This window comes from Amblyomma mixtum, chromosome 1, assembly GCF_055824585.1.
Source record: "Amblyomma mixtum isolate Tamu chromosome 1, ASM5582458v1, whole genome shotgun sequence".
Classification (NCBI taxonomy): domain Eukaryota; kingdom Metazoa; phylum Arthropoda; class Arachnida; order Ixodida; family Ixodidae; genus Amblyomma; species Amblyomma mixtum.
Genome location: NC_143012.1, coordinates 196,006,751 through 196,031,804, shown reverse-complemented (window position 1 = coordinate 196,031,804; position 25,054 = coordinate 196,006,751). Strand labels below are relative to the sequence as shown.

The 25,054-nt window shown below is 52.0% G+C and overlaps 1 protein-coding gene across 3 annotated transcripts in view; it reads left to right on the top strand.

Moving 5' to 3' along the window:
- The window catches only part of exp (expansion), a 302,399-nt gene that overhangs the window by 96,222 nt on the left and 181,123 nt on the right, over positions 1–25,054 (top strand). The window contains exon 1 of one of the 3 annotated variants that reach the window (XM_089561684.1): positions 757–1,270. The exons of the other annotated variants lie outside the window; for them this stretch is intronic. The gene's annotated coding sequence lies outside the window, so the exon portion shown is untranslated. Of the gene's footprint in view, positions 1–756; positions 1,271–25,054 lie in introns of those variants that run through there. 3 annotated transcript variants of the gene reach the window in all.

Here is a 25,054-nt window from a genome sequence, read left to right as displayed (position 1 = left end):
AACGCCAGTTTCTTGACGTTGTTGATAGACTATGTTACAAGAGGAATACTTATCACCGTTGGTCCAAAATGATACATGTGACTTCGTTCAAAACGTTAACAACACCTCTCAAAATTTGGAACCTGCAGTTGTTTGCGGAGCCAAAGCGTAGTCAGCATGGCGCTCTTCAGTACGTTGTCTTCCCTTGAGCCGATGGCGATCGAAGTTATTACGTTGATCGCTGTATTCCCCGCTGAAGCGACAGCCACTCATTTCCTCGCCGAATCAGCAGACAGAAGTCTCGGATTCATTTTAAATTCCGCGCTACATAGGTACGATCTCAAAATAAATTGCAGAGGATTCGAATCACTGTTGAATTGAACTCGCAGCCTGTTCGTACGAAGGCATTGTCGGCAGCGATAGCCGGAGAGCTACGCGGACTGCCACAGTGGTCCGCCCGTCGTGTCCTTCACAGTCGTTGTCGTCGCCCAAGACGAGTTGCCGCGGCGGTGCGCGTCCACCGACTGGACAGCAGCGCGCCCAAGGAAGAGAAACCTGCCCGCCGAGAGGACCGTCGCTTTCTTCTCCTGCCGCCAGTAAGCGCAGGTCTTCCCCCCCTCTTTCCCTCTTCTTCTCGCGTGGCGGCCGCTTTCTGCGCGGCGGTGACGTCGCGTGTGACGTCGTGGAGCCTCACCTAGTCACGTGGTCGCGAGCGCTACTTTGGCATGACTGACGAAAGGGGAAAGGCAGCAGCGGAGAGGAAAACAAAGAGAACAGGACGAAGAAACTGGGCGCCGCGTAGGTGATGGAGAAGGCGGCAGCGCGCCGAATCCAGTCGCTCGACGATAGTCGCTCCGGCGGACTGCTGCCGCTGCCTCTCCGCGTCCCGCTTTTCGGCCAGCGCTCGCCGCCCGGTGGGGAGAACGGTTTCGCCTAGCCGAAACGTCGTCGACGCCGAGTGCACGCGCTCGCGCGCTCCAGCCCAGCTTGGACAGCGTGGTGTTCCCCGGCCGAGTACCTCGGAAGTGCCATCAGCGGAGACGTGTTCTCGCCTGAGCTTCGACAGAGTCCCGTTCGGTCTTCGATCGTTAGTGGCGGCGACGGCGAATTGACGGTGATCTCTGGCGGCCGACATTGGTGCTGCATGTCGCTTCGGACCGCAGCGCTCCGTTTGGTGTGTGTGTTTGTGGACGGGTGTCTGGTTGGTGTAAGCGGCCGGTCGGCCTGTACCCTTTACGCGGATTCCTGACGGATTTTTAGGAGACCAAGCACTTCGCGACCTAACTTGTGGGTGAGTCGCATCGAATACATTGTTGTCTTTCCTATTCACTCTATATCATAGATTATCCATGGTCATCTGAGTGAACGCGTTCCTACAACATAGGTGAGGTGCCTGGTTCAATCCGCTGTACGTGGTCGAAAATTTTGCCTGTGTTGGACTTGAGGCAAGAAAGTGCCAAAACTCTTGTACAAGTGAGCTGAGAGTTGAATGATTTTATACGCACCTCTGATGGGATTGTTAGTGTTGCACTATATGCAATATGTAAAATAACAGCTAAGCAAAATGCTGTTCTTTTTCTTGTTAGCTCCACATAGATGATCACTCACTGACAGTATTTAGCACAATATTCAGGACCGCGCTGTAGTGCCTGGTCTGGTCGAGGCAATCTAGGCCTTAGAACAGGGTTTCACCTTTGATTCCAGGTCGCATTGGCCGCTCCTACTCTTACGAGGCAGGAAATGAACAAAAATTTTCGGGATGATATTTCGTAGCATTTTGAAGGGTGAAGAATAAGGAGCCACGGAAAGGCGAAGGCAGTTCAGGTCACAGTCCAGTATGGCGCAATTCGTCCCGTGATACTGCTTTGGATTTCTCACACTCCTTGGCGTACAGCCGTACACGACACCACTCAGTTTCGACAAGTGTTAAATAAGCATTTCCGCTTCGTGATTGCTGTCAGGTGTTTAACAGCTTTCGCTCACTATAAGCCAAATTATCCCTTCGGTAATGAGCCCTGCGAAGCTTCTGCTACGCTTTACAACGATATACTTGTCCAACAGCGCTGAATTTGAAACCGCGAGCTCCGTTTGCTGCAATACTGTTCCTCTGCCTTGAAACGGAAATTGCAAAATTCCGCTTTCTTTTACCCTACTTGATTATTCTTTTTTCCCTACAAGAAAGACAGCTTAATACTTTCGTTCCGCCAGGCCACCTAATCTATCACTTATTCGCCAATTATCCTGATCATCAGGACAAACCTTGCACAGCCACTGAATCCAGCGCAAGTGAAATGTTTTGTACGTGAGCTCTTAGCGTCGTGCAGTTGAACTAACGCAGAAAGGAGCTACGCTAGCAGTACAAATCATACTTGTAGTACGGGGAAGTAATAATTGCAGTCTGTATTCTCATCCTCCAGTACGCAAGATAAGCTGCAGTCATTTCATTGCCATGCAAAAAAAAAAAAGGCGGAACATATCAAAGACCACAAAACAGTAATATTTCTTCTCTTAAATCAGCGACTCGCTAAATCGTTGCCTTGCTTCTTTTCACTACCTCTATCTTGAAAGCAATACAGAAAGCGTACACTCAAATACTAATTGGAACTTATCAGCAAACACACGGCAATCCTTCCAGTAAAACCTCTCAAGATTGTGATCCAGTACTGCCCGCAAGTTTTGTTTTTAAGAAAAACCTTGAGTTAACGTCTTTTTTTTTTGTCGTTATTGTTTTTGTCGTCATGCGCACAGGCAGGTCGCGACACTAGGAAAGTGTTGCGCGTTAACGTCCAGCTTCTGGCGTAGGCGTAACGAGTGGAACAGGTTTCACCTGCGAGCCACGTTCGTGAATGCAGCACGCGGCGGTCGTTTTGCGGGGACGCGGGCTTCAAAAGTGCAAGAAAGAAGGATTTGCCCGGTGCAGTGGTTTGTCGCCGAGAAAGAAACCTAACCATTTGCTGAGGCCCGGCATTGAGGCTTTTTTTTCCGCGAGCGCCACGCCGTCGCGCCGAAGAATCATTTGTGTCTCCCTGGAACGTCTGGCGCCAACGGAAACGCTTATGTGCCTGCCCGCGGTTCTTTTCAGCTGGGCGATGATGTTTCCGCGACATTGCATGCGCCGCGCTCAAGCGAATGTAGGTGCGTCTACCACGCGTCCGCTCGCCTCCTCAACGCAAGAATATATAGTATGTCTGGCGACGCGAGCGCCATATGTGTGCTATACAGTTGAACCTGATTATAAGGAAGTTGAGGGAGCTCGGCCATTACTTCGTTATAGCCGTAGCTTCGTTATAGCCCGTGTTGACCGAACATACTAGAGGAATCTTCATTCCTTCATTATATCCATTATTTTGCTACAAACCGCTTCGTTGTAATTAGGTTCGACTGCAGTTCCATGGGCCTTTCGCTGTGAGCCTTTCGCCAGTGAAGCTAAATAAGCGAAACTATTGCAGCAAGGAAACTGCGTTAGTGTGGAACGAACCAAGAGAAAGGGACAGACCCAGCGCTGTGTTCGTCCCAGTGTTACTTTTGTTTTTTCTCGTGTCTGAGCTGTTTCCTTGTTGCGATGAGTCCTCGCCAATTCGCCCGTATTTCTGTACTGCTGAATCACAATTAGCCAGCGTAGAAGGTGCATCGCTGTACGGCTGCTTCAGATGTCAAGAATCTCCAGCGCAGTACTGGAGAAAGGGTGACGCCCACTTTTATGTCGATTACAGAACTTAAACTGCCTGATGTAATACCGTCTAAAAAAAAAAAAAAGATTGAAGTGGATGTCTCAGTGGCCAACGGCAGGGGTACACATTCGAAAGGCGACCATGAGGTCCAAATAACCGTTCTTCTATTTCTCCGCTTCTTTCTTTTTTCTGGTTTTTAATGTGCCACAGCGATAGCATTCCCGTCAATCAATCAAGCACTGTAGCTTGGTACTTCTGCACAGGCTTCAAGCCTGTAATCTCTCCGGGTGTTTGTGTAATTCGGCTTCAGTTCTTTGCACCGTCAACACGGTTCTGACGCGGTCCAATAAAGCGGCTCCCGTTCTGCCTGTCAGCGCTTCGCGGCTCTCACGGCGCGGAGAAGGGCAATTACCGATGTTACGGAACTGCTTTTCCCGCGTCCTCTGGGGTCCATTGTTAAGGCGGCGTGCTGTTAGCCTAATACGCTAATGGCTTCCAAAGGTCGTGTCCACGCAGGTATCAGCGGGCATGCGCGACAGGGTAATTGCGTTTGTTAGCTTTACGCGACGCTTCCGTAATTTAAGCCGGACAATTCACTAATGATCTCATTGTGTTCCCGCCCACTCTGCACAGTTTGAATGCGCCGGTGTTTCCGCAAGCCAGGGCCACGACTGAGCAGGTTTTTTTGCAGCGGCCGCTTGAGCTTAAAAACTCCGCATGTTCGTAACTTTGTGCTGAGCTGCACTGAACACAGTGGTATTGTGTGTTCGCCGTTAAGTGTCGCTGTCATCAGTTCTTGTCGCCGCTGCGAGCGTGTACTTGGCATTGTCTACTTTGCGTATATTTGTGCGAGCGTACTTTTGTAATCTTCGTCTCTTCGTTTTCACCATCTTTTTGTTGTTGTTATTCAAATGCGAGGTTTCCATTTAACTGTTCCCTTAGAGCGGGGCCCCTAGAGCAAGTTCAGCTCATTTACCGCTTATATCGTCAAAGACTTGTACATTTCTTAACACCGATAAGGAACGAAGGGACTAAACGCATGTTCTTTTGTCAACGCAGAGCCGCTCTCACCTCATAGAACATTTTTTTTTTTTTTTCAAGCAATACAGTTCTGCTTCGAACGAACTGAATGTTTTGCGACAGAAGGCATGCAGCAGGTCTTCTTATGTCATATTATGCTAGTTCTTATTGCGTAAGAGGCGTAGTAATAATTTAGGCTCCGTATCATCGCTTTAACGGTCCAGATTATGCTAGTTTCTATCGCGTAAGAGGTGTAGTGGTAATTTATGCTGGGTATTATCATTCTAAAAGTTCCTTCTTTACAATGATGAGCGGGTACGTTTAAAACGACTTTTGTTTTTTGTTTCAAGAAGTTAGAAACTACAGCCGCCACTTTCTTCTTAATTTAAAGATCTTGCGCAATTAAAAACCCAGTAATATTCGTTTCTTGTAGCGTTCCGTCTACGTCGAGGGACATCGACATTTTTTTAGTGCAGCCTTTGCATTTGTACGCGGGTGGCTCTAGGGTCCAGAGCTCGCATTCCTAGCTGGCAGCCGACGGGGTTGAACAAGAGCATAGACAGCTAAGTTTCGCAGCCACGATATCAATCTCTGACGCACACAGCGTCCTCTATAAAACCAGCAAGGACAGGCGTACAGCCTTTCCTCCTCGCTTATATGCACAGTGAAAAGAGCCGTTCGCAAGAGGAGGCAGGGCCGTCGTGAGGGGCTCATACAGGCCACTGGAACAATCTGCAAGCGCAGAAACGTTACGGTCCTAACGCAAACGTCGCAGCAAGCCAGCGAAAGATGGCGGCGACGGCACGGTTCCTTTGCAGCGTTTTCATGACCACAGAAGAGCAACTGCTTTCGCGAGCGTATGAAAAGAAAAATATTAAGTGTAAGAAAGAGTGTCGTGAGGAAGCATGGTTAACCAATCACTGAGCGCGTTGCGTACGCTGTGCCTCGTCTACATTGTATGGCTCCAAGATCGCTTGCACTGCCGCGAGTAGGGAAAGAGGGCGAAACGAAGAAACGGAGGTGAAAATTGCAGGTTGTTTCAGCGGATCTTTAATTTCCGCCGCCTCGTTGTTTTCGTCCCGAGATGACCGTAATTTGCGATAACTGCCAGTGCGGGCACTCCTCCGGAAATTGCCACTTTTCTCTGTGTGTGGGTGTCGGCGTACGATAACCGCGTATTCAGACGCTGTGTCTTTCGGCACGCAGTCTACTTGTCACTTATATGCAGTAGGGCGAATAAAGAAATGCCGGTATTTTTTTTTACTTTTTCGGCCAGCGGCGGCTTATTCTAGGGTTTAACTTTGAACGAGTGATGAAAATGTACCTTACCTTACTACAGTTGACGTTCAAGAGGAACCAATAAGGCGTCCAGAATTTTTTCTGGGGTTCTGGCATTGACAGCATATACAAAAATTTATCCCTTGGCAACGTATTCAATATATTTTGGTCAACAGAGCCCCAGTGTTGTTGAACACACTATAGGATAGTTGCAGCTTGTGCTGTCAGGGCTTCAGCTACTTTACGGTTTTTCAGCAAAAATGAAGACGTCAAATCTAAGCAGACGAAAGCAGAGGAAGAGGTTTCTGCAGCTTGTATCAGGAAAATACACATACAGCGAGCAGCATTTGCTTCACAAAAAGTTGAAATCCCATAAGAGTATAAAAAATGAAACTTACACCACAGTAAAGAGGCTGTGTCGCAGTCTTGCGACGAGAGTAAGCAACTGGAGAAGGAACGGGGTTACAAAACGAGAAATTACACTATTGCGCGCGCACACACGCTCCATAATTATTTTAGCCATAGATATTATAGTTACATAACACAATCTGGCGGGCTAGTTGGTGGGAATCCATACGATTTCAGCAGCCTGTCCGCCTTCTGTCTTTTCCTAACCGTGTTCGCGCTGCTGAAATCGTATGATATTATAGTTACGCCGCCTTAGGCGACTTCAAAGTTTATCCCATTCAAAACCTGCGTGGTCGTTCGCACGACCTGCATTGAAAGAGCAGTTCAACGACGCAAGGGGTGGGCCACATTTGAGTGCACTGACCTGATTAACCTACGCAGTCAGTCACCTCCACGACATAACTTACATCACTCAAAACGAGTCTTGCCATGTTTACGGCCCTCTCACGTAACGCGAAAGTGCCACATAAAGAGGTCGTTCGCCGTCCCAACAGCACGCTCGTAACGGGTCGTATAGTTACGTGCCGAAAACCATGCCACACTCGTGTCCCGTTGGCAGCCCCGTCTCCTTTCGGGATGCAAGACTCCTAACGCGTGAATGTGCAGCATCTAATTGTCACCGCCTCACAGGCTTCAAGAAGTGAAAGGAGTACGAGAAAAAGGAGTCAAGTACGAGCTACGCGGAAAAAAAAAAAAAAAATGGGCGCCACAGGTCGCCGCCCTGAACGACGAGGCAAAAATTAGCGTTTCACTTTCCTCCTGATTCGAGAAAACGTCGCCACCACCCCCGCGCTGAATCGTGGAAAAGTGCGCCCGTTCATCGTCCTGTTTCTCTGGCGGGCATCTCCCCTCGACCGAGCAGGCGCACCACGCAGGCGAGGTAAAAAGCCGCCGAAAAATTATGAATCACTTGGGGCAGCGTGCGCCCACCTGACCCCGAAAGGCACAGCGCCGAAGACTTCCCGTGTCTGCCGCTGCACGCTGGGTGCGTGCACTGCCCGGTATCGCACGCCCATGTTGCCGCTTTCTCTTTTTCTTTCTCTCTCTCTCTCTCTCTTTTTCCTGCAGCTTTCCTTTGCACTTCCATTTCGAAGATTTTCGGTTCTCGCTTAACGGTTCGCGAGTGCTAATGCATCGACGTTCAAGGCGCGGCGCACAGCTCAACATTCCACGCTTTCGTAGTATGCCTTTTTCCCTTTTCCTTCGGCTTTAACGTCATGGTGTTTGAGAATAAGCTGCCGATGATGATAAAATCCTTCTATTCGAATTTATCTAGCCGCCATCAGAGCGGTAATTAGTCCTTAGCTGACGTGAGGCGTCTCCTTCTCGTCATCCTGGAAATCTTGTTAAAGAACCTTTCTTAATCTCTAGCTAACATGTTGCGATTAAACAAATCCGTATTCCCCCTTCAGTTACATAAAAAATAAAAAGAAATGTGTGATGCGTCCTATTAAACTTTGGTTTGCGTCCGTATCGAATACGATGGGAACCAGCGGTCGAAATTTCCAGCCGCGTGTTGCTTCTTTGTGTACAGGAAAAAGAAAAACGTTTTGTCCACATCGATGCGAACCAAAGGTACGCGAAATATTTTTTTGAGGTGGCAAAAGGCACAATTAACTGCTGTTTCGTTCATCACTTGTCGGCAAACTGCAGCGATTCTTCAGCTCCGTCGCTCAGAATAAGCGCACCTGAGCTCTTCTCTTCCTCCACAAAACCGAAGAGGTAGCATGTCTCACTCCAATCCAGGCACCACCGCTGCTATCGATGTACGCGTACTCCGCGACAGCAGGTTCTCGTTCAACGCCCTCGGCCCCCACGCCAAGATGTCCGACAATACTTTCGACGACGGCGGCACGCGTCTAGAGAGGGAAGGGGGGAGCCACCCCATGCTGATCGCCCGGTCTATTAGGGCGGATTAGCGACCGTTCTTCGAACCACGGCCGGTCTCGAGGGGGGCGCGCTCGTGTTCGAACTTAGTCGTCGCCGGTGACGAGCGCTCGATGCGGCCGGTTGAAACGCTCGCCGACCCGTCAAAGCCGGCGATGGGGACGGACCGCCCCTAACTAACTGAGGAATTCCTTCGGCCCGCCATCCTCCTTCTGCACGGACGCTGAAAAGGAGAAAGTTTGTAGCCAACGTTCTGCCGCCTAAGCTCAAGGGTTGACGAAGACCCGCCCCGGGCGGGGGATTTTTCGGGAAAATTCGGAAGCCGTGGCTAAGCGTGGATTGTTGTCCGTCCGGTGAGGGAGATGCCTTGTTTGTTGTTTGACCCATCAAGAACGCGAGGGCAATGACCGGACGTGGCGCCCGCTCAGGAACCTGCAAGACGTTCAGGCAGCCCGAGACGAGCGACACTCGCAGGCTACTGCGACGGCGCGCGAAAGGCGAGGAATGCCCCTGGCTAGCTTCGACGACGAGTAGGAGTCCCATGGACGGGGATCGACGTGTCCTTGGCATATTTGTTCGTCTCGCGAGGGCTATTCTTTCCCCTTGGTCAGTACGCGACTGCGGAGGACACGCCGACAAAGGTCGAGCGGTGCAAGAAACAGCGGTGGGCGGCGTTGCTTGCGAGGAAGGCAGGGGACGGTGGGAGGGCGGTAAGCACCCACGCTTCGTATTCCGGCTCACGTGGTCGAATGTAAGGATGATCAAGGGTGCCCTGGCGGCCAGGAGAGAATCGTCGTAGGAGGAAGTCTCGGACGGAAGCGGCGACGAACTTGCGAAGGTCGGCGTTCTCTTCTGTTACCACAAAGACGCGCCGCATGTTCGTGTATGAACGAAGAAGCCCGGATGGACCCGCCGTCGATGGCTGTGACTTCGGGGAATCGGCTGCCTTGCTCGGCCCTGTAATGAATCGTCAGTACTCGATCGTTACAAGAGTATCGTTTGTTGCCTTCGCGGATGATGGTTGGGCGGAAGGGGGTATTGTGTCCTGGGCGTAAACAGTGTGAAGGGATGGCCTTCTCAAGCCAGGGTATCTTCCAAGAATTTGTCCACGCTGTGGACGAGGCATGCCAATGTCGACCGGATGGTCTTGTCTTTCCCACAGGACATTCGTCGCTCCATCTGTGAGTGAAGTCTTCGTGGTGGCATTGGGTGCCGCCAAATTGGGCAGGCGAGGTCCCGCTTTGCGTACGACTTATCTCCACATTTTTCTACCGTTTGTACGATGGAAAAAAACCTGAGAGTACACAGAGAAGACTAATACCTTCCTAGATGCGGAATACGAAACGGGGGAGACCAAATCGCCGAATTCATGTGCAAGCTTGAGGGTGCCATTGCTTTCCCTGCATGCTTGCAACCTTAACTTTCAAGGTATGACGTGCAAGGGTTTGAACAGTCTACGTCTATATTAGTACATTACATCACCGGGCATGCAAATATCAGCACTCTCACCCAGCTGCTAGAGTGACTGTATAAGCTGAAACCCTCCTTCGGAGGTGCGGAGCAGAGTACAAAGGGCATACCGATGAAAGGACGTAACCTCCAAAGCCTGCGCACAGTGGCTTCCTCAAATCAGAGCATGCCACTTCCGGTTTACATTGTGTCTTTCCGCTTTGTAGCACAGGAAGTAACACAAGCTTTGTGCATACTGTGCATTGACACAAGGCTGGCTTTGTTGTACTATGTAATGCGTTCTGGGAGAATAATCTACTGGGTTCACGCAGTGGCGTTTTCTCTCTTACTTCACTGCGCAGAATTCCTCTCTTCACAGCTCTGGTAGTCTGGAACCGTATCTGCCACGCCCACCAATCTCTTCTTGCCTGCGCGGTTCTTCCACACACGGAAGCCATTGTGCCGCAAAAGCGAACATACCCGGTACGGCTGATGTTCGCTTCTCCCGTTCGGCGCCCGTGTTTGCCCACCCGCCTAACGCGCTGCGATTCGTCCCATACTTGGCGCGGACCACTTCGTAACAACCGTCGTGCTCTCTCTCGTACGAGTCGGGAGCACGGCTGTGTACAGGAGGAGGCCGTAGAACTCGTGGCGCGTCTGGACCGAGCTCTGCCTTTTCGAAAATGGCTTCCCTGGTTGCCTCGCGGGCAGGCGAACGCTCCTCGAAGTGCGACCTAGAAAGGCGCGCTCGCTGTAGGTTTTTCCGCGCCGCCCGTGAGCGCCCATTCAGGCGGACACAGCCCAGGAATCGTCTTTTACAGCCGGCTATTAAGGCGCCCCCTTTTGACGCTGTCCAGCGTTATGATGGAATCCACTCTGTGTGGATGGAACTAAGGAGAGAGGGAGACGCACCGGCAAATATTTGCTCGTTCGGCCGCCTTTCTGGGCTTGCAGAAATCTCGACCAAGCAAGTGGCACTGAAGTGCTCCTTTAAAGAGAAGGTTATTGCTCCAATTTTCCTTCAACTACGTGTATTTCTCTTTGCAGGCGATCTTATTCAAGACGTATGCGTAGAAGGAGTGTATTGAAATAATGCAGATCACTTTGATGTTAGCGCTGCTAAACTGAACCCGGCGAGATCCCTGTACAATTCACAAACGCTGCCGGAAAGCTGTCGACCTCGATCACCACCTACTAAAGATATTTACCCTTGCCTCTGAAAACACAGCTGCAGTTAATTACCGGTTGTAAACTGTACGGAAAATACGGCTGCAGCAGCTTTGTGCTTATTCAACTCTTTACTTTTATTGAGTCACGTTTTTTTTTTTATGGTTCACGGGGGTTTAACGTCCCAAAGCGACTCGGGCTATGAGGGACGCTGTAGTGGAGGGCTCGGGAAATTTCGACCACCTGGGGTTCTTTAACGTGCACTGACATCGCACAGCGCACGGGCCTCTTGAATTTCTCCTCCAAAGAAATTCAACCGCTGCGGCCGGGATCGAACCCGCATCTTTCGGGTCAGCAGCCGAGCACGCCGTAACGATGCCGTCGCGGCGGCACTAGTGAGTATAACGTGAATATCCTGTTTATCTGCGTCAATACTGCGTGTCTCGCTTTTGAGCATGCTTTTGAGCGACAGGCGACCGTTTTTCATCTCACAATCGCAGACCGGAGCCATCAAAGCAGGCCACCTTGTAAAACGCGAGCCGGTTTCGGTTTCCATCCAGCTCGGGGAGGCATGGCCTGCGCGCGGCTCAAGGCGGCTAAATTCGCGCCTCGGCGCTCTCCGCTACATGCGCCCGCCGAGGCGGCAAAAAAGGCTGCGGGCGGCGAGAACCGGCCGGACGGGATACCGCCAGCTGGGAGCGCTGCATCTCGCCACCACGTGCTTTCTTCCCCCCGTCCGGCTCGCACGCTGACACCGTTATTTCGATGCGCCCCCCTCTGCACTGGCTGCTGCTGCAGACCCCGTTCCCTGCCGGCATCTCGTCCGGCCGCTATCGATCACCCGGCGTGCAACACGGGTCGGCCCGCGTTGTGTACGGGTCTCTGATCGTGAACGGGCCGCTTCGTAGTGTACAGGCCAAGAGGTTGCGGGGATCTAGGAGTCACTGAAACGAGGCTTGAACGACAGGGGTATGCCGTGCGATGGAGTATGAGGCTGCGCCACCGTACTTGTAGCAGGATCAGATATCGTCCTCGGTGGTCTCTTGTCGTTGCACGAACACTTGGCACGTTGGTGAGCACTTGAGTCTTTCACACTGTGGACTGTTATCCATTACTGTGTGTTTAGGTGATGGAAAGACTAGCAAGTGTAGAAAGAGCACGTAAAGACTTTTTTTCTTTTTCAGTCTTTACGTAAAGGCTGTCATCGTAGCCGCTGTCAGCAACAAGTAACCACTAAACGTAATTCTAGTAGTAGTAGAAGAATTTTATTCGACCATAATTTACAGGCCGAGCATGTCGACCGCCTGGGCGACCAGAAGTCGCGGTTCTTCCTCCCCTTCAGCGCCAAGCCAGTCGAGCCAGGTGGTGATGGATAGAGAAGGTGGGGGGTAGGAATCCGACTTACTCTTACGAGGTTCTAGAACACAAGTGTCACGCTTGGAGTGCACGGAGGAGAGAAAATAAATAACGCTTTCCCGGAGATCCCCATAAACGATTGTAATACGTTTTAAGTAGGCTTTCAATTACTCCGGCAACGGCATCATCGGGTAACATCGCAATAAAAAAAAAAACCGTTATGGTCCCACTCTCACGAACACCGTCTTTGTTTCTTGTTGAGACACGCAAGAAACACGCCTTAGGCGATTCTATGATCGATGCACGTACCTCGCTCTAGGCAAGAGTCCGTCTGTGGTGTGAGTCACACACCAGGTATAGATGTGAGTTAAGTATAGCTCGTCTGGTGCGATTCAAGGTCGCTGTGGCGCCATTGTCCGCCGCCTCACTTCCTTGATCGTGGCGCTGGTAACGACAAATCGGGTGCCGCCGACCATCGCCTCCACGGCTAATTGACTGGTCACGAACTGCCTTCTGCTGCCACTGCCGTTTCGGGACAGTGATGCAATGGCCGAAACGTTCGAAGTGGCCCTTCCTTGGAGGGTCCGAGCATCTGAAGAAACGCAAGCGACAACGTATGCGCGCTCTCTGCCGATTCGTGTCAGTTAAGTGATATAATCACTAGTGGCTTTGGGAAGGGGAATAATGGCGAGCAGGCACAATTTTTTGGCCCCCAATTCTTATTTTGTTTCTTCGTCGCTGTGCGCTCCACATTTATTACAGGACCGACGAGTGACATTGATTGAAACTATCCTATTGGCTGAAACTATCCTCGATGACGTTGCAGCCGCTAGTAGAAGGAAAAAAAGAATAATAAAGTAAGATCTTATCGTTGAATACAGGCGTATGTTAGTTCCTTTTTGCCCGCTGATTTACGGGAGCATTGTTTTCGACTTGCTTTTCTTTATCTTGCTGTACGAGACACATTTCTTTCAACTTGATCTGATGTGACCCAATATCAATATTGCAGTGCCGAATGATGCAGTCATATCCGTGACCTACTTAATGGATCTTTTGACAAACACACACCTGCCTGCGTAAAGACAAGTCAGCTGCCCTAATAAAACCAGCTATACCAGCCTACAAGCGAGAACACGAAATTTGGTTTTTCCAGTCAAAGATAACAAAATATACTCGGTTTACCATGATTAATAGCCGGCAAGTCCTTTTCAGTGGGTGCGTCATTGCTGGCGATCACACGAGGTATATACTGAGCCATTCGCAGTATTGCGAAAACGAATACGACGCCTTTGAGACGCTGTCAGCGGACTTCCCCAGCAATGTGTTCACTAGAACACTCTTTGTCCAGGTCCCCCATACCCCACGCGCATCACGGATATAGTTACTCGAGTGATGACATCTCCACAGGCGAAGCAAATTTCTTTTTCTCGCTGCGGGTCTCGGGACAGACGTCAGCGCACGAGTCGGCCACAGCCGAGTCCGCAGCGCGAGACAAAAAAAAAAGTAAAGCTAAACGATCACGCGCTGCGTTGTTGGTTCGACCCGTCGGCACGGCTCAGGGTCGCCTCGTCGCTGCGACCACGGGACGTGCGCGCCAGGGCCGCGCGTGCAGATTCCAGCCGAGACGAGTTCCGCGTTTCCTCGTCGCATCGATGGTGGCGACGTGCTGCGGCCCAAGGTGAAGCGTCCGCTCGTTAGAGGCGTGATAAATGACGCCGCCGCCACTCTGCCCAACCCGTCAGCGCGCAGCCTTGTGGTGCACGCCTAACGTCCAGCCAGCGACCAGAGACTCGGGCACGCCACATACCCCCTCACGGTTTCCTGTCTGACTGCGCTCGGATCGGGGCACTCCCAAACTCTGGAGCAAAATGTTGACAAACGTTCAGTGTAGTGCAGTTTTTCGAGCCCGCCGCTGATTGCTCCCCCAAGGAATGAGAGGACTGAGCTGTCCCTAACAGACGACGTAGCTTCGACATGTTGCAAAACATTCCGTTAGGCGTGGCTCTCCAGTGCGATAGAAAAAAGAGGGCCTACTTTCAACGAGGGCTTCTCGGAAGAAGAGAGCGCATGTGATAAGACTTCCTTTCTGCGCATTAGACTGTTCTTGTGTTCATATCACTTCTATAGTCGAGAGGAGCTGCAAATCACTTCATGTAATTCTGTTAATTGATTTCACTTCACTTCGAAGTTCGGTATTTATCCCATCAAGCTATAACTGAACGTGTCAGAGGTTTTGACGTGAAATCACTGGGCTTAACTTATCCGAACACGTTGCAGTGGTGGCAGCAAGCTACACAAGGCTCTTTACGGTCATAATCAACTGGCACGCAACTTGCTTCGGCGGTGCCGATTAAAGAACATTACTTATCTTGATGGCTAATACATACGCTAGTGTGGACACATATGCGGTTCAGACTGGCTTGCGAACAAACCAGTCGTACTGAAAGAAAATATGCATCGGGCGAATACAGCTCATCTGCACTGCACAAAAAACACAAACAGCAGCCCCATTTCAGGGCATTGCGTCAGCATATACACTAACTCGTAACCGCGCATAACGAGAAAGAACCGGGACGGAGGGAAACGGAACGCGCATTTTCCCTGGGCCATGAATATTACGCGCCCGCACTCGTTAACGCGCGTAACTCTTTTGCGCCGCGTTTCGGGTAATTGCGAAAAAGGGAGAGGAGGTATAGGAGCAAACGAAAACCATGTAACCCGCGAGCCCGCCGGGCCGTGCATACATAAGCGAGCGCCTCACGTTTTACGAGCGAACCGGCACGGTTTTGTGGAGTGCTGCTCTCCACCGTTGCCCCGCGGGCAGTGAAAACTCGTTCTCCCCCGACGACGACGCGATCGAATTGCGCCTTGGCTGAACCCGTTTCGTCTCCCTGCGGCTTTTCTGGAACAGTGCTCGGGCAGCCACAATGCCGTTAGTGGCGAAAGGAGCCCCATCGCCGCGATTATGCACGCTCGCACCTGGTGATGGGCTCGAGGAGCGAGCTGATTAGCTGCGGGTCTCTGGACGTGGACTGCAAGTAGGATTGAGGACGCTTGCTGCGATGCAGTGCTTTATGCCATTAGAACACGTGGAGTTCGAAGATCAAGGATTGTCATTACCAAGAATTCGCAACAGCTCCCAGCCAGGGCAGCTAAGCTTATGGCGGCCTGTCGTGTTCTGTTCTACTGCCACTCGTTCAGTCTCCTTCTTTCTTACGTCACAGATGATGGCAACGCACTATTTCTGAGTGTTCAAAACCACGCGCCACACTGCGGCAGCCAGAGGAACTAGAAACGCATGTTCTTAATTCCTGGTAATGACGCAAGTTTCGGGTTCAAGACATTATTCATGCGCGAGCTGATACGTAATTTTTTTTTGGAGAAACAGAGAAGTCTATCAATGCTTCGATACGTGCCAGAAGGTGCGCTTGAGTATCTTTAGGAACTCTGAACACAGAATACGGCGTATAAGGAACACACTCACACAGGACACTGGAAGTATTCGTTTCCGGTCGTTGCTGCGTCCACATCTTTTGTGCCGAGCATTATACGCAATATCTTCAAGAAATATAATGAGGAACAGGCGGGAGAACAGTAGCCAGAACTGTGTCGTGAAAACCTCTATATTCGGGGAGAATTTCCTCTGTCTGAAGAGAAGGTCGGAGCTCGAGCCCACAGTGTCGTCAAGTAAGCTCGTTTCACGCGCTCACAGCCCAAGCACTGTCTGGAAACGTACGGCTCACTCTCGCACCTTCCAGCCACAGAAAGTTGTCCATGCATCTGGAGGGGAGGCATCAGTGATCCTGCTTCGCAACCAGACCCCTTCCGGCCCGTGTGCGGGCAGGGATGCACGATTTGGGACGCGCGGCCCGGCGGGCGATCCCATGGCCGGATGAATGGAACGGTAGGCACGGGAGGGGTCGCGGAAGGGCTCGGGGTCGCGCCGGGTCGGTCGGGCCGAGGCAGCGAAAGTGCGTCGCTCACGCAACGACGCGCGGCGATATAATTCGGAAAACAATGAGTGAAACGAGGCCGCTCTCTCTCTCTCCCCAACACTGAGACAAAGGGCGAGAGGAGGCTGCTCTGCGCGAGCGCAAACAAACAAGGAACGCTGCGAGACGCCGAGTGAAGAAGAGCAGTACGTATAGGCGAAAGAGGTGCAGCCACTGCACACCACTTCCCCGCCTGGATCCTTACCGGAGAGCAGCAAAATGGCAGCAACCCTTCCCTTCGCGCTTCGGTTGGCTTTCCCTTGCCCTGCATTCTCCTTCTGTGGCCGTCTACCGGATCTGCAAACTGGTAGTGACGTGAAGTCACGTATCCGTTCCCTTCTTTGTTCCTGCCCGGTTCTCTGTGCGTTTCTATTTGCCGCGTTCCCATTGCTCGACCACTGTGGATAAAGAATGGGCCGTGCATCTTTTTTTTTTTTTTTTTTTGCGGCAGGTGCTTCTCCTTCGTTACACTTCCTGCCGCTTCAGGTTTTCCAAACAATCCTTTTCGCGCTGCTCCCTCGTGAATTGCCGGTCCGCCTACGTGGATGCTGCCGCCATACTTGTGGGCCGAGTCTCAGTTCTGGAAAGAAGAAGAAAAAAAGGAGTAGAGAATGGGAGGGAAGATGAAGTTAAGCGAACGCGGAGAAACGCACGAGAGTCGAGGATCAAAAGGTAGCATCAGACAAGTGGTTGAATAACGTTATCTCCTGTACGAACAGGGCAAGCAACAGAAACGCTGTAGCGCACTGGTGATCGTAGATCTGCGCTTTCGCCGAGGCAGCTCGGCAGGCAGGCAGGCAGGGCGCAGTGGTCGCTCGGGGGTCAGTGGTCCGCTCCCTCTCTGGGGTTCAAGGCAGCCGTGAGGAAACTCGGAGTGGCAGCGTGCAATTAGAGCGCGGCAGAGCCCGCCGCAACAGTGCGCTCTCTCGGGACGGTGGGAACCTCGGTAGGCGAGTTTGGCCCGCCTCGAGAAATGAAAGGTCGTGCCCGCTATCAGGAACGCGTTGACGAAGGCTTTGGAAGGGAGGAGACAGGATGCGAACTCCATGTTCGGTATAGTAGTGCTATTTTTATATCCTTGTGAGCGTCTAAAGTTAGCGTAGTCAGCTTGCGGATGACTTAGACAAAACAAAATAATTACGGGACGATCGGACATCTATGTGACAGTTTCTGCGAAAACAGTTGAATTTAACCTCGATTATTAACCACATTGATGCTTTTGCTCCAATGAATGTTCTTACTCTAAGCCGAGCCTTCAGGTACGCGAGAGAATATTTTTAAGAGGTGGGGTGGGGTGGCGTCTCGAGGGTGGCGACAGGAGGGTGGGCAGTCCCCAAATCTAAGGGGGTCCATGGGGTATGGAGGTGGCTGGCGGGTGGCTCTCTTGCTGGTTATCGTTGTGCGGGGTATGGTCCAGAGGTGGCTGATGGGTGGTGAGGCATGTCGAGAGTGGAGGCTTTAGACAGACGCCGTGATTTTATCACTGTGACGTTTTAATAGTGCCCACGCAGTAAAAAAAAAGATGGATGTAGGGTGCAGAAGCAGACAATTTCTTGGCTTACTAAGTAACACTGCCGATGGATATCAGTACATTGAGATTGCTATGCAATACAGTACCAGTAATTTCGTTTTTTTGTTTTTTTCGTCACGGTGGCCAGAGTTATGATAGCATCGTGTTAGCTCCCTAACTTCCACGTATGCGTGTTCAACAGGTCGGCCGCAGTTCCCTGCCAACGTTCCATTCGTGCTGGTCACGACTTAAACATCCAAACAGGGGAGAAGAAAGCGGTGAAGCGAAACGGAACTATCGCGCACTTGCGTAAGACAACCTGCCGTAGAACGCGCCACGTATATAACCAGCGACCCCCGCCGCCTTTGAGGAGGGACGGGGAGTCGGGGAGAAGGGAATTCCATGTCGCGAGTCGCCGGCAGACATGCGCTGCAGCTAAGATCACGCGAGAATCCGATTCGGGTCTGGTGCCGGGCCATTGACATCGAATCGGCGACGCCTTCGATCGTCATTTGGCGCCCGACGACGCGCGTACGGGCATTATTAAAGCGAGATCGAAACGCCGGTATCGTGTCGAAGGAACGCGAGCCGCCGCCGCCGCCAGAGGTCGTGCGTGCGCACTCTGTTGCAGAGCACCCCCGACATGCTGCGGCACAGGCTGCCTTGTGCCGGCCCTTGCAGGGGTTCTCGGCGCGTATAACGACTTCGTTGCGTAAGCAAAACCCGCCGGCGTGCGGTTGAAAAGAACGGGGAGGAAGAAGAAGGGCGGCGAGTCCGCCTTGTTTCGGTATGCCGGTCGGCGCGCGCGCGCGCGCACATGCGTGAGCGGCCCGACGCTTTGTGGGTCGCTTCCCGGCGGCGGCGCGCGCTGCCGTTCTCTGCCAGGCGCACTGGCGGCGGCGGCGGCGGCGGCGGCGCAGGAGAGACAAAGCAGAACGGTGACATCCTTTTGTGCTCCGAGACCCCAGCGGGGGCGGCCTCCCCCCCTCAGCAGACCCCCTTCTCTCGCCCCCTCCTCGTTTGCGTCTCTTCACGCCCGGAACGTCCTCCTTCGCGTCGTCGCCGAAGTCACGGATACTCACGTGTCCCCGCGTTCCTGATGGTGACGCGCACGTCGAGAGACGTCTGCCTTCCGGCACAATCATAACTGCGGCGCGGAGTGTAGCGATAGCGATCAGTTGTACCGTCCAGTGTTAAGCCGGTTGGTTTATGGGGTTTAACGTCCCAAAGTGACTCAGGCTATGAGAGACGCCGTAGTGAAGGGCTCCGGAAATTTCGACCACCTGGGGTTCTTTAACGTGCACTGACATCGCACAGTACACGGGCCTCTAGAATTTCTCCTCCAAAGAAATTCCAGCCGCCGCGGCCGGGATCGAACCCGGGTCTTTGGGTCAGCAGCCGAGCGCCATAACCACTGAGCCACCGCGGCGGCCAGTGTTAAGCCGTACGGCATGACTTCACCTAGCCTTGCTTACGCCCAAAAGTTTTCTATGCCTTCTTATGCCGTATAAGCCACAGCTTTATTTTATTAGGGAGTTTTGCGATAATGGGAGCCTATCGTTAAGGGTCGTAGGGTAATAGCGGGGCTAAAGCACGCATGCGCAGGACCATAACGCCCTTATCGTCCCGCGCATGGGCACTAGCGCCCCGCTATTACCCTATCCCCTTAACCTCTAGGGTGACCCATTCTAAAGCCCCTATGATCATGTGACAGTATCTCCCGGCAAACCATTGCTGTATTCAGCGTTGCTTCAGCCTGAGAAAAGCGCGTGTCCAGGATTCTGTCAAGCAGGCTGTGCACTTACTGAGCCTGACAGTAATAGTATCAGAGCGCCATATAACCGCGACTGAACATGGCAGCCAATGCAGACTAGCCATTGCTGACAGTAACAAGCTGGGAGCCTGTCAGAATAGACGTAATGTTGTACAGCCGTGAAGAGCTTTTCGTAGCAGCTGCCAACAGTCGGGAAAATTCATGATTTTGTTCACAGCGCAACAAGAACGGGAAAGACCAAAGACGAAAGAGTGACACAAACAGCGCTTGTTTGTGTCACTCTTTCGTCTTTGGTCTTCCCCGTTCTTGTTGCGCTGTGAACAAAATCATGAATACTTTCCAACTCGCCCAAATTTCCGCCTTGTCTCGGGAAAAATATCGAGACCGTATACGTGTGGTCGTGATCTCCGGCACTGCCGAAACATCCGAGTCCCGACTGAGTGGCGGCGGTAAACGGGCCGCGCACGTTGTCGCACTTCTCTGCACGACGTCGACGACAACCGCTTCCGCGTCTCGGTTTGAACTTTCTCTCTCGGCATTTTTTACTCTTTTTTGTGTCTTTGTTTTTCCTCGTCATGCATATGCGCACGTCCGCTGAGCTGGACGCCTTCTGCGGGGACACCCGCGCTGCCTCTGGACTTCCGTTGTGGCTGCCTGGTGGCTTGACTTTCCCTCCCGGTCAAAGCGGAGACAGCGCGCTCACGACCACCGCCGTCCGCGCTAGAGGCCGTTTTGTGCCGTACCCTGCCACGATTCTTCTCTTCTTCCCAGTTCCTGTCCGCGCGAGTCTCCTTCCCTGTCGCTTATTCTTAAAAAAGGAATTCTCTGTGTGACGAGTGAGGAACGCGCCTCTATGACATCAATCCTGTCTATTTTTTGTTTTTCAATCTTTCCACGTGGGTACGTCTCGCTCTCCGTTGAAAGAAGAAAGGAGGTGACTCTTCAGTAGTCAAAGCAAATGACGTCGTCGGCACGGTGCTGCCACTTTTGAAGTTGACGACAATGAAGAGATGATGACGGATGTTGAAAGACTCAGAAAGAACGTTGGAGACGTTTGCATTCGATCGCCGATCATCCCGATACTGCTGTGGTTGATGCCGATCAGATGAATTGGATGGTTGGTGTTGTTCCTGAAATTATTTTATTAGGAATTGCATCTGTCGCCGAGATAAATCATTTGATACGGGCATGTTAGGCATGTCAGATCAATGTCCTTTTGCCAGTAGAAGGGCGAAGCGAAGTCTGAAAAACCAGGAAGTTTTTCACTCAAGCATCCACCAGCAGCAGAGCTCAGTATAGGAAGCGAATCAGTCTCATTTCTTTGACCTTCTCCCTCTTGCGAATGGGCGTCTCTCATAGCCTTAGTCGCTTTGGGACGTTAAACCCCATAAACCAAACCAAACCATCTTGCGAATGCGCAAAATGTGAGCGTAGCGGCAAGTAATTGTCTTAACGCATAACTTCCGGATATTTTCGCGCGTACAGACGTTTCGGACGTTCAGCTGAGAACACGCACAGGGTTTTGAAATAGTTCATAGTGACGGCACATTGCCTGCTTCTGACAGGCTTGTCCTCCCTTCTAGCGTTTCCTTTTGTTGTTGTTGTTTTGTTACTTCTGTGTGTACACGCAGAAAGTAGAACGACGTCAGTAGCTCAGCCCTTTCGCAAGGTATACGCTGGAAGTTGTTCACCGCAAACAGCCGGTGTAATGCGCCGTTGACCCGGTCTTCTTCTCGCGTATGTCGTTTGTTTTCTTTCTTTTTTTTCTCGCGCTTGTCTTAAAGACGCGGTGCTGAAACAACGCCCATGCGCGCCGAGCGTACGTGACGAAATGGTTTGTCACGGCTCGGCTCGGCTCGGTGCATCACAAAGAAATCGTCAAGCGCGCTTTAGTCCGATGCTCGTAAGCGCAGAACTCGTCTATTTACGGTCAACTTGTCAGCGCGTCGTCGACGAGTGACGGCGCTTTCCTTCTGGCATCCCGACGCTAGTTGTGGTTATACAGCCTTTGTCGAAAGTTTAAAGACCAGAGGAGCTTGCTTCTAAACCGTGCAGTGGGGAACTTGTACCATCCGTAGCAGTCCCAATATTTGGAGAGAGTGTGACCAAAGTTCACCTGACCTTTAAGATATTTTGAACTCTGGAGACGCTAATGATCCGCACCAGGTGGCTCAGAACCAAACGGCTCTGGGCTATTAACATTTGTCAGAGGCTGCATGTGAGACACAATTTAGTCTGATGGAGGTCATCCTGGGCCAGCCTGACCTTCGTGCCGAATAGTAGCGATCAAAAAAGAAAAAGAACAGTTTCTTGCAAGCTTGTCTCTATAGTCTCTGGTTGCCTCGTCTGCGTTTTCGAAAGGGACTCATACGAAGCGTATATAGCGTGCGGCTTCACTTTCTCCTTCGCGAAACGACGCCCGAGCTTACAGCGCTCTGTTGTAGGGAACCTAGAAGCGCTGTGGAAGGTGCGGCTCGCGTGAAGTAATCGGACCCCACTTCACCAAGCTGATGACATGTGTAAGAACGATGCCTGGTTGGCCGCCTTCCGACGCCAACCGTCCTCAAGCGGAGATACACAGACACATTCGTGTATTGGGCACCTTAACATCTGGCGCTCCACTTTCCCTTTAACAATGACGCAATGTTATGGAAAATATGAAAGTAAGACTCTTCACCTCTTTATGCTGGCATGTAGTTTGTTAGATACTTGTTGCGTGTGCTTAGCCAGCCAACTGAAAAATAACCAGTCTGCCCCGAAGCGGAGTTATTGATTAGAGGCGGACGACTTCGACAGAGAAGGCTCCTGAGGATAGAACCAAGATGTCTCTGAAGATGCCCCCAAACCGCAGGAAAAAGCATTAGTTAAAATAAAGTTTTCCCTTCCTTCCCTCCGTTAGTTTGAAGCATTCGTTCATGCTCTCCCTATTGAAGCACTTGCAGAGCCGCTCGATAAACAGTGCGGGTAGAGTGTAAAGAAAGCGTCAGTCTTCTATATGTGTTCGTTCGCGGCACCTATTCCCGGATTTACGTATTTTAAAAGCACGAGCTGAACTCGAGTCTCGAAGTGTTCCCCGCAGACATTTCTTTCCTCGTGCGGCGGGAGCACCTGGTGTGCCCCTTTTCTCCGTTTCTTTATCCTTCGAGTCTGTACCTATATTTCACTTCCTGCCCAGAATACCCTGAACGTGCTCGAGTTCCCGTGTGTGTGAAGTTCTATTCAAAACCGCCATTGAAGACCATCTGTGTTCGTATTAACTTTTTTGTTTGCCCACCCCTCATGTAATGTCCCCTGTGGACCCTTGAGGACACAATAAATAAATAAGTATACCCGACAGGCTCTCGAGTTCTGCTGCGGATTCCCACGCGTTCCTGCGCGAACTAACCGTTCCTTCTACGTGACCTCCGTTTCGGTCGCCACACGTGACCCCGCGCTCGAAAGAAGAAACGAAAAATAAAGTAACTTGAACAAAGAAACTGAGAGACGGGCGAATTGTTCCAACGGGGGCCGCACGGACGCCTGCCAGCGCAGCGGGAGCGCTTCCATTCTCAGGAAAGGTGGCGTACGTGCAGCCGTTCGAATTCCCAGAGGCCGATCTCTCGAGCGCTCACAGCGCCCCGTGTCTGCAGGCGGAAAACGAGAGCATGAACGGCTCGGTGTCATTCGAACATTCCATTCATGGCATTCCTATAGAACCCAACAAGGGGGGTGGGGGGGCTAGCTTTAAAAGAGAGGCGAGGAATGCGAGCGAAACGAGGCTGTGCGCAGAACGGCCAGCAGGGTCAAAGCTGCGTATGACCCAACGTCGTTATATGGGGACCCTGTTTGAACGGTGACCCGAACTGCGCGCGCTTGCGGCTCGTTCGTACTGGAAGGCTGCGCGAGCCAGTTGGCTTGGATAGACGAAAGGGGAGAACGCCAGGCAGGCCTACATGCTGCAAAAGTCGGACAGCAGGGGACTTCTTGACGAAAAGATAAATATATACTGTATAGGCGCTGTTTTCATGCAGGAGCGCCACATACAAGAACGTTGGGATGTTCATCTCCAGAAGCCTACCTTCTTTACAGTGTTTGATTCAGTAGCTGCGACATCCCGATGAAGCTGGCTAAAGAAAACGGCGTACTTCGGGAATTTCGTTGATACAATGCCTTCCTTACGCTCGGACCCAGTCAGAACATTGAGAGCAGAATCGTATAGACGTGACTGCGGAGCCCCGAACACGCTAAGGCACTCGAAATCGTGAAGTCGCGTTCGTGCGTGGAACGACCTTTGCGCGCCAGCGTTCCGCGCCGCTGCAAACCTGCATCTTTGCTCCGCGTGTTCTCTCGATGGCAGGGAGACCTCTCTCTGCTCTCAAGTTATCGCGTACACTCCCAGAATCCATCGTCCCCTCGAGCCAATTCTTTCGCGAAGAAAGCGCGCACGCCGAGGCTGCATTGCCACGACGATTGAGTCATTGAATCTGACGGCTGGCTTCGCCAACCGATCGTTCTTGCCTATACACACCGTCCGCTCTGAAAATCTCGACGAAAAGTCTCCGCCTCTTCTACGCGGTGAGATCGCGTTGTACACGCGCTGTAGAAGCCCTCGTCGTGGGGCAGGTATCAAAGCGAACTGTGCAAGGCGAAGGCGCGCGCAGGGCTGTCTGGCAGCGCGTTATTATTCTCTCCCATGGCAGCTGGAATGCCAGCCGCCGTTCGGCGTTGTTGTCGGCGCCGACACAGTGCAGGCCTCCAACACCGTCGGCGGGCGGATCTGTGTAACGGGTCTCAGATGCCGTGGAGGAGGCCCCCGCCGAATGGTTGCTGCTGGCGAAACGGGCCCCTTTCGTAAGAAGCCGCCTTGTTTTTCGTTATCACTCCGCCGTGCGCGCACGGCGAAGGAAGCCGCCGGCTGCGGCGCCGAGTCAATGTCCGCAAGTAGGTCGCTCTAGCGGCGGCGGCGCGGAGTGGCTCGCGCGCGGCGTCGGCTCCAGCGTCGACGCCGGCGGCCTACTTCGGAGGCCCTGCATGGGAGCAAGCTGGCTGCCGCTCGGAGCCATACACGAGACAGGAGCATGGACTCCGAGATGCGTTGACGACGACGGACGAGGCCACCTCACATTGAAGCTGTGATGGCAGCAAGCGTCTAATCGGTTTCACTCACGTTATTTGAGGCGCACGAGTAAAACTGCCCGAAAAGAGAACGGAGCGAAAGGCGCACATAAGCACAGACAAGTCGCAGGGTGCTTATGTGTGCCTTTAGTCCCGTTCCCTTTGCGCAGTTTTTTACTGGTTCGCTTCAAACGAACCAATTAGCCCGCCAGAGGGACCTACGTTATTGAGTACCAGGAAGCCGACATAAGGGACGTGATTCGTCTCTCTTAAAGTTTCACAGACAAGAGAGAAAGCTTTTGCTTTTTAAAGAAACAGGTAAACGGTCCCACCTGGGAGTTAGACGTGAAGGACGTACTGGCTGTCGGCTAGAATTCGGCATTGGATGCAATAGCAAGGTTTGCCGCTGGACGAGCTGGTTGGTTACAGTCATTCGCAGATGTATCTATACCTAGTCCTCGTCCGTCGC